This window comes from Cydia strobilella, chromosome 22 (genome assembly GCF_947568885.1).
Source record: "Cydia strobilella chromosome 22, ilCydStro3.1, whole genome shotgun sequence".
Classification (NCBI taxonomy): Eukaryota; Metazoa; Arthropoda; class Insecta; order Lepidoptera; family Tortricidae; genus Cydia; species Cydia strobilella.
This window is the reverse complement of record NC_086062.1, coordinates 10,987,184-11,003,820: the sequence shown is the minus strand read 5'-3', so window position 1 is coordinate 11,003,820 and position 16,637 is coordinate 10,987,184. Positions and strand designations below refer to the sequence as shown.

Here is a 16,637-nt window from a genome sequence, read left to right as displayed (position 1 = left end):
GGCCTTCTAGGTAATAAAAAGCTAGGTTCCGCGCCTGTCCTAAGTATTACATTGTTTTCTTTCACACTGAAATGTTTATTTAAAATCTAGGTAAAAGCCGTTACTTAAAGCTTTTCCTAACAAAGAATCTAAAAATAGTTTCGTCTCGAATCTTATAGCAAAGAAAATGAATAATGTTTGAGTCAAGTATTTGAATTATTTATAAGTTTCTTGATTTGAATACGATAGGAATGGAGAAAGGAAAGGTTCTATTATCATATTATTATGTTAACGATATTTTAAAAGTTAGACGGAAGAGATATTCTTATGTCATAAGTTCGCCTCTCATATGGACCATATCTTTTCAGTAGTTATTCATATTGGTTCAAATAGCATAATTATAAGTAATTGTACTTAAATACAGATGTTCGGGTTAATCCGTGGGAAAGCCGGAGTAAATTTAACCCGTTATTTTACGAGTTGTAGCATGTCAATAACATAACAAGCCTGTGTAAAAAAATAGGATTTTATCAATCGCGATATAATAGAGAGCTTTTCAGACGAGACGAATACTGTATTTAGGCCACGAAGCTTGCTGAGTGGCCTAATGAAGGTACGAAATTGAAAAGCTTGATTATATCACTATTGTATACAATACTTTTTCTACTATAAAACCTAAATAATTAAAGAAAATTAGGTAAGTATCTCAGTAGTACAAAAGACATCAACGCGTGCATAATACATATATGAATAGGTATTACTCATGAAATAGTCGCGCGTTGGTGTCTTTTCCACTGGACCGCAGTCATGTCGGGAAGAACGGGATAACAAACCCCATTCTTACGTAAGTAATATTACACGAATAGATATTTGAGCGTCAAACGTAAACGAAGTTAGTGTTGTGGTAGGTACCTACATGAGTACCTATACAGTAGAACCCGCTTAATACAATTCTAGTAAGCGGGTTCATACGATTTCCCGTGTGTTGTATTGACCGGCCCCTTCAATATGCTTTCATAACTGTTTTCACAGTTAATTACGCTTTCGTAAAAAATCCGCTCCAGACCCAGACTACGCGGCGCGAAGCCGCGAACGCGAGTGTGGAGTCGATTTCGCTGATTAGCGAACTAGACTCCACACTGGCTTAGTCCCGTCAGAATCTCATATAACGGGTTTAATTGTATTTAATTTAGATGTAGAAGTAGAACCCATAATACATTTAGGATAATTTTGGCTAAAATAGGTAAATTTGCTCGCATAACAGCGATATCAGCCATGGGACCCCGTTTGGATTAATTCGTAATTTCTTGCGCGTGACGGTTGTTATGCATGGTAGGACAGTGTGTAAGATTTGTTTTTTTATTAACCTACATACACGGTGTTTCATGACTCATGACCCACTGAAAACCTAAAAACAGTTTGTTCAGAATCGATAGGAGAATCGATTGCGAAATGAGTTCAAAATAAAAAAAATCTTTTGGGGTGTCTCAGGTTTTCAGTGGCTCAAGTAACACCGTGTATATTGTAAATTTTATATTTCCTTTTTCTACCTACTAGCGTACCCGGATTATACAATCTATGCATGACAAATAGAAGTTTAATAAATATTATAGGACATTTTTACACAAATTGACTAAGTTCCAAAATAAGCTTAAGAAGGCTTGTTGTGGGTACCTACTCAGAGATATATATAATCTATAAATACTTAAATACATAGAAAACACCCAAGACTTAGGAACAAATATCCGTGCTCATCACACAAATAAATACCCTTACCGGGATTTGAACCCAGAACCATCGGCTTCACAGGCAGGGTCACTACGCGCTTTTTTTTTTTTTTTTTTTTTTTTTTTAACCCCGGGGCCCGGGAGAGGCCGAGTGGGTATGTCCGACTCGCACGGACTAAAACCCCTGGGGTGTTCCGACGCTCGCTTTTGGGCGGGGTTACGGGAACAACTTTGCAGACCTCCGAGACCCCGCAGGGTCACTACGCACTAGGCCAACGGTCGTCAAGTTAATCCTTCGGAAATCAAACCTAGGTACCTACTGAACTAATAGTACTGACCTTATTAAGTACGTACATAAGTATCCTGAAGAAAGGCCAGGTCAAGAGCACCCTAAACCGGCGAGCGTGTATGAGGAATGTTATGAAAGTGAAAGAGGTATGTCAGGATCGTAGCAAGTGGAAATCCGTGGTCTCTGCCTACCCCTCCGGGAAATAGGCGTAATTATATATATGTATGTATGTTCATAATTAAGTTACGCCACTTAGCCCAGGACCGGGATAAGTGGCGTAAACGAAGAGAAGCCTATGCTCAGCAGTGGGCGCCTGAAGGCTAAAATGATGATGATGATGATGAAGTAACTAAACGATTGTATATCGTTTATTGCTATGTATAAAGCATCCGTCACGCTCTGATAATGCAGGCGTTTTTATCTAACGCGATAATAGTCTGACAAGGATATCTAATGGCCTTCGTAGGCTATTAGTCGGTACCACACGGGAGGTACCGACTCGGTATTAGTAACCAATGATAGCGCTTACCTTGTGACAAATTGTACAAGTTGGCTTTAGTCGCACCTGGGCAAGAAGATAACTGGAATGCGAAAACAAATAAAAAAAAATAAAAAATTGCCACAACCGAATACAGAACCTCCTCCTTCTATGAAATTGAAGTCGGTTAATAACAAATTTCTTTGTAAGTAAATAAATATGGAATTGTTGTTCGGGAATTCGGTGGTTGCGAGCGGCACAGGATCGGTCGGAGTGGCGAGCCTTGGGGGAGGCCTATGTCCAGCAGTGGACGTCTATCGGCTCACATGATGATGATGATGATGAAATAAATATGGACGAATTTTTATGCTCGTTTTGTATGAGTACGAGTATAATTAACCTATGTATAAGTATATAATATATGGTACCTATACTAGTAACTCTGAATGCGTACCCAGAGGTTCCTTGTTCCGTACCCGGTTGTGTCGCTGGCAAATTGACAATTAGAGTTTTGAATGATTCACGGTTAGTTTCACTAGACTTATATTGACCGGGATATAGACCGTGATTACCTTTTGTATTATTTGTGAGCTCCCGATATTACAAAAATCACGGTCTATATCCCGGTCAATATAAGTCTAGTGAAATTGACAATTCTTATAGCCTGTTGCAAAACGCACTAAAACTAATAATTCATCCATTTGAAAACTATGCCACAATAGACACACAGCTATAAAAAATATGGTTATATAAATGCTATACCCCTAAATATATGAAAGTCATTATTTTCTACTAACGAGAAGCATATAGCCGAACAAAAGCGAAAAATACCAAAAGGCCGCGTTTGGAGGTTCCGTATAAAGAACAATAGCTACGGACCCCTAAAAGTGGAAATGGAACGGAACAAAGACCGGAGACAGTATGACATGTGAGGGTTCTGTAGCGATTACCTACATATATCTACTTTTAGTTGAAGACTAGCCGACAGTTTATATGTATATATGTATATGAATATCACACCGACGACCGGTCTGGCCTAATTGTGGGTGACTACCTTGAAGCCGATGGTCCTGGGTTCGAATCCCGGTTAAGGGCATTTATTTGTGTGATGAGCACAGATATTTGTTCCTGAGTCATGGGTGTTTCTGTTTTCTATGTATTGTACCAAACGTCCTCGCAGGGAAAGACGTGGGGACGGCCACAAAAACCAGCAGCGAATGTGTCACTATAACTGGACAAAATTTCATGAAAATAGGATTTATAGGTCATATTAAGCGATTTTAATTTTAATTATTAAGAAATGAAACTGTAAATTATGTTTGTTTATTAAGGAATAAAGAGGCTATATTATTATTCTCTTTATTTATTATTTTTCTCATGTTAGGTTTTTTATAATATGCATATAAAAGTAAAATATAAAAACACTTACAAAACAATACAAAATACATATAAACAAATTATAAAAAACCTAACCTAGGGTGCCGCCAGCAGCGGGGCAGGGCACAAGCTGCCGGTGGTCAGGGCCGCAGAGAGAGGAACCGGCGGACTATCCGCGCCGTGTCCAAGATCACCGCCTTCTGCATCTGACCCTTGATCCAACCACCTAGCGAGAGTCTCTCAAGGTGTTGGTCGAGACTCTTCGCTATGAGACCGTTCGCTGAAACGACTATCGGGACAATGATCGTCGAATCAACATCCCACATGGCGGTTATCTCGTGAGCCAAGTCTAGGTACTTACTGGACTTGTCCTTCTCGGATTTCACGAGATTCTCATCATGGGGGATGGTGATGTCGACGAGCACGGCCCGGCGCTGCGGTCGATCTATTATCACAATGTCAGGCTTATTGGCTACAATAGTCCTGTCAGTGATGATAGATCGATCCCAATAGAGCGTGGCACGACCATTCTCGAGAACTGGCACAGGTAAATACTTGTAGTACGGTACTTCGCGGTCCACAAGGCCGTATAGAAGAGCAAGCTGCTGGTGAATAATCCTGGCTACGAGATTATGTCTGTGCACGTACTCGCCGTTAGCAAGATGAGAACAACCGGAAATGATATGCCTGAGTGACTCTCCGGGACGGCGGCATGCCCGACAAATGTCGACCGTACCGTCCTTCAGGATATATTTCCGATAGTTGTAAATTAAGTTGTAATATAATTAATTATTATTATTATTATTCTCTTTATTTATTATTTTTCTTATGTTAGGTTTTTTATAATATGCATATAAAAGTAAAATATAAAAACACTTACAAAACAATACAAAATACATATAAACAAATTATAAAAAACCTAACCTAGGGTGCCGCCAGCAGCGGGGCAGGGCCCAAGCTGCCGGTGGTCAGGGCCGCAGAGAGAGGAACCGGCGGACTATCCGCGCCGTGTCCAAGATCACCGCCTTCTGCATCTGACCCTTGATCCAACCACCTAGCGAGAGTCTCTCAAGGTGTTGGTCGAGACTCTTCGCTATGAGACCGTTCGCTGAAACGACTATCGGGACAATGATCGTCGAATCAACATCCCACATGGCGGTTATCTCGTGAGCCAAGTCTAGGTACTTACTGGACTTGTCCTTCTCGGCTTTCACGAGATTCTCATCATGGGGGATGGTGATGTCGACGAGCACGGCCCGGCGCTGCGATCGATCTATTATCACAATGTCAGGCTTATTGGCTACAATAGTCCTGTCAGTGATAATAGATCGATCCCAATAGAGCGTGGCACGACCATTCTCGAGAACTAGCACAGGTAAATACTTGTAGTACGGTACTTCGCAGTCCACAAGGCCGTATAGAAGAGCAAGCTGCTGGTGAATAATCCTGGCTACGAGATTATGTCTGTGCAAGTACTCGCCGTTAGCAAGATGAGAACAACCGGAAATGATATGCCTGAGTGACTCTCCGGGACGGCGGCATGCCCGACAAATGTCGACCATACCGTCCTTCAGGATATATTTCCGATAGTTGTTCGTCATCATAACTTCGTCCGCAATTGCACAGGCAAAACCCTCGGTTTCTCCGAAGAGGTCCCCGAATCGTAACCAGTTCACCGACGCGAGCAGGTCTACATCGGGTCCCATGAGGGCCTTGTAGAACCGCCCGTGTAGCACCTTACTCTCCCATACCGCCTTGCGGCCCGCAGCACTTTGTACCACAGGTTTGTGCCAGTTCTCGTTTGCCAAGGAGAGCGGCGTGAAGTGCCTGTCCACTGCCACCACATCACGATGCATCCCACACTCGTTGTTAAGGAAATAATTCCTGAGATTGCACACCTCGCGGTTGTGGAGATCTTTGGCGTTAAGGAAGCCTCGACCTCCACACTTCCGTGAGATGTACAATCTCATAACTGACGAGCGTGGGTGTAGCATACGGTGTGTGGTGAGTAGTAGACGGACCCTCCGATCCAGGGCGTCCAGCTCGGTCTGAGTCCACCTTAGTATGCCAAAGGAGTATATGAGTATGGGCATTACCCAGGCGTTGAAGGCGCGCACTTTATTGCCTCCTGACAAAAGACTGTTAAGGACTTTTGTGAGCCGACTGAAAAAGCGCTCCTTCACCGACCGTCTAATACCCTCGCCCTCAATACCCAACGACTGTGACATACCAAGGTATTTATAGGTTTCTGATTCAGAGATAGATCTGAAAGACATTGTCTCAGAAAGTTGTAAATTTGTTGAATTTACAACCTCCCCCAGCTGTACATGCATAACCGCACACTTATCGACACCAAACTCCATTCTGATGGCGGTACTGAAAACTTCTGTGGTTTTTAATAGCACCATCAAGTCTTGGTTATTTGGCGCAAATAGCTTGAGGTCATCCATGTACAGAAGGTGAGAAATGACTTCACCCTCTCTCCGAAGCTGGCAACCTAACCCTGAATCCTTCAGCAGGGTGCTGAGGGGATTCAGAGCTAGGCAGAACCACAGGGGACTCAGACTGTCACCCTGAAATATTCCTCGCTCGATCCTTATAAAGTCCTGCGGGCCAGGGCGGTCATCCCCACCTCCTGGTTGACGAAGGACTGTGATCCACTGCCTCATACACGCACTTAGGAAGGATATTAAAGCTGCATCAAGTTTATACAGCTCCAATACCCTTCTCAGCCATGAGTGAGGCACCGAATCATAGGCCTTCTTATAGTCAATCCAGGCGGCCGAGAGGGCCCCCCTGTTCCGCCGAACTTGCTGGCATATGGTCATGTCTATGAGGAGGAGCTCTTTAGTACCACGGGACCCAACCCTACATCCATTTTGAGCGGAGGCCAAAATGTTGTTAGCGACAATGTGCGCGTTAATTTTTGCTCTCAAAATGGATGTAAGGAGCTTGTAAAGTGTAGGCAAGCACGTGATGGGTCTGTAGTTCTTTGCTTCCGTGGTACTACCGGACTTGTAGAGCAGGAAGGTTACACCAGTTGTTAGGGAAGGCGGGAGGGAACCGAGCTCTAGGGCTTGTTGGAACTGCGTTGCCAACCGTGCGTGCGAGCATCGAAACCATTTTAGCCAGAAGTTGTGCAATCCGTCCGGTCCAGGACTTTTTCAGTTCTGGGTCGTACGAATGGCACAACTTACGTCATCGGGGCTGATGGTGATAGCCCCCATAGGTTCGATGTTCTCGCACTCACGTTCGACAACGTCTATCCAACCGCCCTCCGTGTGTTCCACAGGCACTGACCAGATGCTACGCCAGAAATCAGTCATGGCAGTAGCATCCGGTAGCCGCACGTCGGACACACGAGAGTCGGCTTCCTCCCACCTTCCTTTGGTCACTTTGAAAAAGACGATTCTGCTGGAATCGATCCACACGCTTTCTGTAGCGGCGAATACGGTTTGCCCATGCATAGACTTTCTGCTTTAGAAAGTCGATGCGCTCTGTGACATTGGCCATGTAATCGCGGGGCCTGACATCCGTCCCCGCGAACGCCTGGTTCACAAAGCGCATTACTCGGGGGCGGTTGTTGCCCCCCCTAAAGCAGATCAGCTTTGCAATGAGAGTCCTAAACGAGCTGATACGTCGCTCAATCCGCGCTTGCCATGCAGGGACACCTCCGGCGGTCCTAGGTGCACGTTCAGCGTCCGGAAACTTGATTCGAGCAACACGGCACGCCGCGATGGCTCCGCAGTACATGATCGAGTGCGTATCATCTAAATCTTTACTAGTCCTTGTCCGTTATTATTATTATTTGTATCTCCTCGGATTTCACGGGCCTATAAATCCCGGTCTTTTGATAGGCTTGCGTGGGGATATAGATCCAACACGTAGAGGCCCCTTGGAGAGCTTTAATGTCATGTAGAACGCCTGCTGGAACCCGTTCACAGGTGCAACAATAGACACCCATGAACCGGTCGCAGCAGGCATTGGGACTATTGTAGAAAAAGTGAACAGTATACCGGTCTATGGATTGAAGTTTGGGTGGACAATGAGACTGGGCTATTGAAAAGAAGTCCGGACACCTGCCATAACAATGCTAACACACGTTATCGAGGCAGGTGGTGACTTGCCGCTGACTAGATGGGCCCCTGAAACTGCCGTCCGTCGTGAAGACGACCAGGAGCAACACCGGTGTGAGCGGCTCAGGGGTGTCGAGAGGTGTGCGCCGCTTTCTACCCAGTGACTGTCAGCAGCCACTGTGCCAACTCGCGTCTTATGCATCTTTCACTTCCACCCCTGGAGCATATAGCTCTTACGACTCCCCTCTGGACGGCCAATGAAGGCAAGCCAGAGCTGAGAGTCATGCGGGTCCCCTTGGGGTCCACTCCGACCGACGAAGACACGCCGGAGACGGAGACCCTGACCGACTCTCTGGAGCACTCGGGTCCGTGGGGTCGTCACTCCCCAACAGCTCGCCACAAGCTGCCCTGCGGGATTATTATTATTATTATTATTCTCTTTATTTATTATTTTTCTTACGTTAGGTTTTTTATAATATGCATATAAAAGTAAAATATAAAAACACTTACAAAACAATACAAAATACATATAAACAAATTATAAAAAACCTAACCTAGGGTGCCGCCAGCAGCGGGGCAGGGCCCAAGCTGCCGGTGGTCAGGGCCGCAGAGAGAGGAACCGGCGGACTATCCGCGCCGTGTCCAAGATCACCGCCTTCTGCATCTGACCCTTGATCCAACCACCTAGCGAGAGTCTCTCAAGGTGTTGGTCGAGACTCTTCGCTATGAGACCGTACGCTGAAACGACTATCGGGACAATGATCGTCGAATCAACATCCCACATGGCGGTTATCTCGTGAGCCAAGTCTAGGTACTTACTGGACTTGTCCTTCTCGGCTTTCACGAGATTCTCATCATGGGGGATGGTGATGTCGACGAGCACGGCCCGGCGCTGCGATCGATCTATTATCACAATGTCAGGCTTATTGGCTACAATAGTCCTGTCAGTGATAATAGATCGATCCCAATAGAGCGTGGCACGACCATTCTCGAGAACTGGCACAGGTAAATACTTGTAGTACGGTACTTCGCAGTCCACAAGGCCGTATAGAAGAGCAAGCTGCTGGTGAATAATCCTGGCTACGAGATTATGTCTGTGCAAGTACTCGCCGTTAGCAAGATGAGAACAACCGGAAATGATATGCCTGAGTGACTCTCCGGGACGGCGGCATGCCCGACAAATGTCGACCGTACCGTCCTTCAGGATATATTTCCGATAGTTGTTCGTCATCATAACTTCGTCCGCAATTGCACAGGCAAAACCCTCGGTTTCTCCGAAGAGGTCCCCGAATCGTAACCAGTTCACCGACGCGAGCAGGTCTACATCGGGTCCCATGAGGGCCTTGTAGAACCGCCCGTGTAGCACCTTACTCTCCCATACCGCCTTGCGGCCCGCAGCACTTTGTACCACAGGTTTGTGCCAGTTCTCGTTTGCCAAGGAGAGCGGCGTGAAGTGCCTGTCCACTGCCACCACATCACGATGCATCCCACACTCGTTGTTAAGGAAATAATTCCTGAGATTGCACACCTCGCGGTTGTGGAGATCTTTGGCGTTAAGGAAGCCTCGACCTCCACACTTCCGTGAGATGTACAATCTCATAACTGACGAGCGTGGGTGTAGCATACGGTGTGTGGTGAGTAGTAGACGGACCCTCCGATCCAGGGCGTCCAGCTCGGTCTGAGTCCACCTTAGTATGCCAAAGGAGTATATGAGTATGGGCATTACCCAGGCGTTGAAGGCGCGCACTTTATTGCCTCCTGACAAAAGACTGTTAAGGACTTTTGTGAGCCGACTGAAAAAGCGCTCCTTCACCGACCGTCTAATACCCTCGCCCTCAATACCCAACGACTGTGACATACCAAGGTATTTATAGGTTTCTGATTCAGAGATAGATCTGAAAGACATTGTCTCAGAAAGTTGTAAATTTGTTGAATTTACAACCTCCCCCAGCTGTACATGCATAACCGCACACTTATCGACACCAAACTCCATTCTGATGGCGGTACTGAAAACTTCTGTGGTTTTTAATAGCACCATCAAGTCTTGGTTATTTGGCGCAAATAGCTTGAGGTCATCCATGTACAGAAGGTGAGAAATGACTTCACCCTCTCTCCGAAGCTGGCAACCTAACCCTGAATCCTTCAGCAGGGTGCTGAGGGGATTCAGAGCTAGGCAGAACCACAGGGGACTCAGACTGTCACCCTGAAATATTCCTCGCTCGATCCTTATAAAGTCCTGCGGGCCAGGGCGGTCATCCCCACCTCCTGGTTGACGAAGGACTGTGATCCACTGCCTCATACACGCACTTAGGAAGGATATTAAAGCTGCATCAAGTTTATACAGCTCCAATACCCTTCTCAGCCATGAGTGAGGCACCGAATCATAGGCCTTCTTATAGTCAATCCAGGCGGCCGAGAGGGCCCCCTTGTTCCGTCGAACTTGCTGGCATATGGTCATGTCTATGAGGAGGAGCTCTTTAGTACCACGGGACCCAACCCTACATCCATTTTGAGCGGAGGCCAAAATGTTGTTAGCGACAATGTGCGCGTTAATTTTTGCTCTCAAAATGGATGTAAGGAGCTTGTAAAGTGTAGGCAAGCACGTGATGGGTCTGTAGTTCTTTGCTTCCGTGGTACTACCGGACTTGTAGAGCAGGAAGGTTACACCAGTTGTTAGGGAAGGTGGGAGGGAACCGAGCTCTAGGGCTTGTTGGAACTGCGTTGCCAACCGTGCGTGCGAGCATCGAAACCATTTTAGCCAGAAGTTGTGCAATCCGTCCGGTCCAGGACTTTTCCAGTTCTGGGTCGTACGAATGGCACAACTTATGTCATCGGGGCTGATGGTGATAGCCCCCATAGGTTCGATGTTCTCGCACTCACGTTCGACAACGTCTATCCAACCGCCCTCCGTGTGTTCCACAGGCACTGACCAGATGCTACGCCAGAAATCAGTCATGGCAGTAGCATCCGGTAGCCGCACGTCGGACACACGAGAGTCGGCTTCCTCCCACCTTCGGTACACCTTCCTTTGGTCACTTTGAAAAAGACGATTCTGCTGGAATCGATCCACACGCTTTCTGTAGCGGCGAATACGGTTTGCCCATGCATAGACTTTCTGCTTTAGAAAGTCGATGCGCTCTGTGACATTGGCCATGTAGTCGCGGGGCCTGACATCCGTCCCCGCGAACGCCTGGTTCACAAAGCGCATTACTCGGGGGCGGTTGTTGCCCCCCCTAAAGCAGATCAGCTTTGCAATGAGAGTCCTAAACGAGCTGATACGTCGCTCAATCCGCGCTTGCCATGCAGGGACACCTCCGGCGGTCCTAGGTGCACGTTCAGCGTCCGGAAACTTGACTCGAGCAACACGGCACGCCGCGATGGCTCCGCAGTACATGATCGAGTGCGTATCATCTAAATCTTTACTAGTCCGTAAATGTGGCTCTAGTAAAGCGTTTAGGGCTCCCACTAGCGCTAGATTGCGTCTATTTATAGGCAGACGTGGTAATCGTGGCCTAGAGTTGGTTGTGGCGCGATACTGCGTAATCGTCTCTTCCAAAGTCCTCCTCAGTTGCTCATTGGCAGATGTACTCACGCTCTGACTCGCAAAATCCCCCTCGTCGGTACTAAAATCAACCCGCGGCGCCCCCGGTGCCAGGTCGGGTGCGGGCACCGGATCCGGCGACGTGGCGGGCAGATCTCGCACCGAGGCGGAGGCTGCGCGAGCAGAGAGAGCCTCCAGGCGAAGCCGATCAAGTGTCGCATCATCCAAACGCTTTAGCCGCTGAATGACGCGCACCTGATCCGATAATCGTTGCTCCGACACGGTGATGGTGGGTTCAAGAACCTGAAACAGTGGCAGTATTCTTGAACGATACGCGGATAGCTGTGTTCCCCCCTCTGTAGCCCCATAATAGGCGCGCATGACATTCTCATTAATGGATTGAGACCATCTCATGCGACGCACTATACCACCGGCAGCGGGAGCCGTGGGCGGGGCAGGATGTCCCGCAGGCCCCAAGCGTGCCGGCAGCGGTGGCCGCCCTCGTCGCGCAGGTGGTCGTGGCGGCGGCGGCGGCGGCGGCCCGCTCTCGTCACTGGACCCGTCTGTGTCAGGCGCCGTTGCAAACTCGTCGCCTGACGACGATGTGGACGAGGAACTGGACGAGGCGGGCGGGGGTGGTGGTCGTGCGCTTGATGTTACCGCTTTAGTTCGACTCCTTGTTATCATTTCTAATAATTTTGTAGTTTTGCCGGTGAAGTATGACAAATGTCAACACGGTTGTAATGCGACTGCGACCCATGGTCGCGGTGTCTACAATGAAAAATATCAATTGTCCGCATGGTTTAGTAATAACTCGGTTCACACATGAGTATTTATCACTATTTTAGGGCAAAAACCACATTTAAAATATATTTTATCAAAAGAAATGTAAAAGGACGTCTGTCAGTGTCAGCGTATTATTATTATTATTTGTATCTCCTTGGATATCACGGGCCTATAAATCCCGGTCTTTTGATAGGCTTGCGTGGGGATATAGATCCAACACGTAGAGGCCCCTTGGAGAGCTTTAATGTCATGTAGAACGCCTGCTGGAACCCGTTCACAGGCGCAACAATAGACACCCATGAACCGGTCGCAGCAGGCATTGGGACTATTGCAGAAAAAGTGAACAGTATACCGGTCTATGGATTGAAGTTTGGGTGGGCAATGAGACTGGGCTATTGTAAAGAACTCCGGACACCTGCCATAACAATGTTAATACACGTTATCGCGGCAGGTGGTGACTTGCCGCTGACTAGATGGGCCCCTGAAACTGCCGTCGTGAAGACGACCAGGAGCAACACCGGTGTGAGCGGCTCAGGGGTGTCGAGAGGTGTGCGCCGCTTTCTACCCAGTGACTGTTAACAGCCACTGTGCCAACTCGCGTCTTATGCATCTTTCACTTCCACCCCTGGAGCATATAGCTCTTACGACTCCCCTCTGGACGGCCAATGAAGGCAAGCCAGAGCTGAGAGTCCTGCGGGTCCCCTTGGGGTCCACTCCGACCGACGAAGACACGCCGGAGACGGAGACCCTGACCGACTCTCTGGAGCACTCGGGTCCGTGGGGTCGTCACTCCCCAACAGCTCGCCACAAGCTGCCCTGCGGGCTTATTATTATTAAGCGATTTGTCACTATCAGCGAATTCATCTTATCCGACTTCGTCGCTAAGAATTTTATATGAAAACCAGCCTTCGCACAGTAATTAGGTCAGTATAAGCGGACGAGTCATAATAAACGGATTTCACTGTGTAATAGTATACAAATAATGATCTATCTGTATTCCTCATCCTTCTATAATCACGTCATAATATCATAGAAGTTTAAAATTACTTGCACAGTTAATTTGTGCTATCCAAATCACTGCAGTGTTTATCTTGGTCTGACTCTATTAACTTTAAATATCACATTAAAATGAAATTTGAAAAAAAAAAACATGTTTTATTTGCGTAACCGTATGGGCATTGGGCACTGGGCAGCGGACTACATATTTATATTTTAGAGGGTTTTCTTTTAAATAGGTAACACTATAACATACAGATTAACGTTTTATTCAAAATAAATGGAAATATCAGAATAATGTTTTTAAATCAACCAGAAACCAACACACAATAGTCTGAGCAAAGGTCAAAGTTTACCCTGTGGGAAACCTTTCTAGAAAAATAATGAGACGAGATTTTTCTCGAAAACCTTTTCAGTGGGCGCACGGTATAGAATAGAATTGTCGCTTCATTCTAAAACTCATTCTATTTGACTATACAGGGCCGAATATGAAGAATGTTCGGGTGAGGTCTTACCGAGCCGAATATTCGGCCGAATTGATCGGTTCATCTATACTTACTTACTCCGCTGGCTCAGCGACCCGAAGTAGATCTTGGCCTCCGATAGTCAGTACATTTTGGATTACTAAAAACGGGCCATATGACTGACACATTTACCTAAGCCAATTAGGCAAAGGCAAGCCGATGGGAGTCGAGTTCTATGGAGGATCGCTCCGCCGCTGTATATAGTAACACTGCTAAAATCATAACCCAACCTTTTACCTCTGCCGTAGTCGGACAAAAGAATTCCCATTCAAATCACGAACTATAATAATTACGGCACTTGTCACTCGACGCCCATTTTCCACTTATCCCCATTAGGGACCTTTGCGGCTGAAAACTGATCCCTAATTGGAAGGAATTACGGTCCAAATTGGCCTATAACGTGGTGGAGTGGAAATGAGTTATTGTATTGCGTTTCGTTTATTCGTAGGCTTCATTGGCAATTTAAAGGCCACTCCAGACTACGCGGCTTCGCGCCGCGATTCGCGCACGAGTGTGGAGGGAATTTAACGAGAGGGGCGTAACGGACCGGTAGTCAAACAAAAGCTAGGGACATTAGTACAGATGCGTCCGTCATTGTCTGGCGAGCAAATATGTCAATGCATGATCTATAATCTATATCAAACACAGGATGTTTACATTATTTGGTGTTGAAATCAATATCTTAGTCAATTTGTGTAAGAATGTCTATCATCATTCGCTTGCCCTTGTCCCATTCACTTGGGGTCGGCGCAGCATGTCTTTTTCTTCCATACATCTCTGTCACCCGTCATCTCATCATTCACTTGCGTTAGTTTCATATCATCTTTCACACAGTCCATCCACCTTTTCCTCGGTTTTCCTCTCCTCGTACTTCCCTCCACATTCATTCTTAATACCTTTCTTGTCACATGACTTTCATCCCTCCGCATCACATGCCCGTACCATGCTACGCGATTTGCCCTTACTTTTTCTGTTATGGGTGCAACTTTCAGGCTTCCTCTTATATACTCATTCCTTATCCTATCCATTCTCGTCACGCCACACATCCACCTTAACATTCTCATCTCCGCTACATGCAATCTCTTTTCATCCCTCACCTTTAGGGCCCAACACTCTGATCCATACATGACGACAGGTCTTATGATCGTTTTATAAATTTTACCCTTCAACCGAAGGGGCTTACGGGCGTCACAAATGGTTCCCGTAACCTGTCGCCATTTCATCCATCCTGTGCTAATCCGGTTTTTCACGTCACGGTCAATATCGCCATCGTACTGTAGGAGCGAACCGAGGTACTTGAAGTCGGAGCAGACCGGCAATGTAACGCTATCGAGTTCTATGGCAGCAAAACTGGAGAGACCGCCAAAATCGCAGAACATGTGTTCTGTTTTAGATCTGAAGAAATAAATGAATACTGAATACTGAATGTCATCAGCAAACAGCATACACCAAGGTGCCTCCTCCTGTATGTCCGACGACAACACAGGATGTTTACATTATTTGGTGTTGAAATCAATATCTTAGTCAATTTGTGTAAGAATGTCTATAATATTTATTTAAAATTTTGCTTCTATCTTGCGTTCCGTTTCGACCAGTTTGTTCCTAGGGAACATGGAAGCAATTCATCTTTAGTTATGCTAATGTAATCGATGCGTTTTGGTTTTTTTTTTTTTTTTTAATAATATAATATATTTATTGCTTTCACATTGGTAAAATTACAGATGTTCTTAATCGATAATGTATCACAACATGACACCCTGTAAGGGTATTGCAATTTTATCTATCTAATTTATTAGACTGATAATATCTACAGATCAAAGATGAACCGAATAATTCGGCCGAATATTCGATTCGTTAAGATCTGAACCGAACAAACCCCATATTCGGCCCTTTTCTAAGAAGTACTGCTACTTATACTGAATCCTAAACACACATATTTAAAGTTTGAATGACCCGTTTACCAAGTTTTATTAATAAGGGGGCACTTCAACTTCTAAACATAATTCAAACAATAATGCTTCAACCCATTCACTTGACCGGTTCACTTCATTCGTTCTTTAGCTGTGTCGGTCTCGGACCGGGATTATTTCATTCCAATAGAACGGTTCCTTTGCAGACTTCTGTTGTGAAAATGTAGGTAGAAAATGTTGTTTAACGGCCTTCAAAGATGTGGAACTTTTCAAATCGAGAACTCTTAACCTAAATATTAAGATTTGTTTTATTTTTACCTGTGCATTTTCAAAGCATATGTAGTAGGGATTCCCTACCCCCCCCTACCCCTAAATTACGGTTATTAACCGGTTTTTCCATATAATTATAAACCGGCTTACATTCCCTACCAGGGCTCAGAAGTGTAGTAATGTAAGCCGGTTTATAATTATATGGAAAAACCGGTTAATAACCGTAGTTTGGGATCATCCATTAATTACGTCACACGTTTAGGGGGAGGGAGGGTGTCAAGAAAATGTGTTGTTGTGACAAGGAGGAGGGGGGTGATAAACTTTGTGACGTCACTTTAACTACATCTGTGACCGAAATGGTTATGATTTTTTTATTCGCTGTTAACAGTTGAATAACTAGTTATTCAATTCAACTGATAATCGTGTGCAATTACAATATTTTTTATGAATTTATTTTTATTCCTAATCGCCTTCGTGTTATAAATTTGTAACATGGCTTTTGTTGTAAAAGCAAAAATGTTAAAATAAATGTAAAAACTATTGAAATTGTTGATTTCGTTGATGTGACCAGGTGTAACAAAGAGGGAAGGGTCGAAAAATCCAAATTCGTGTGACGTAATTAATGGATGACCCCTTTCATACAAATAAAAACCGGTTTACATTGTGTACATATCCTTCATGAAG

The 16,637-nt window shown here is 45.7% G+C and overlaps 1 protein-coding gene across 1 annotated transcript in view; it reads left to right on the top strand.

Annotated features, from left to right (window-relative positions):
* The window catches only part of LOC134751524 (calcium-dependent secretion activator), a 78,191-nt gene that overhangs the window by 562 nt on the left and 60,992 nt on the right, over positions 1-16,637 (top strand). The window lies entirely within an intron of this gene.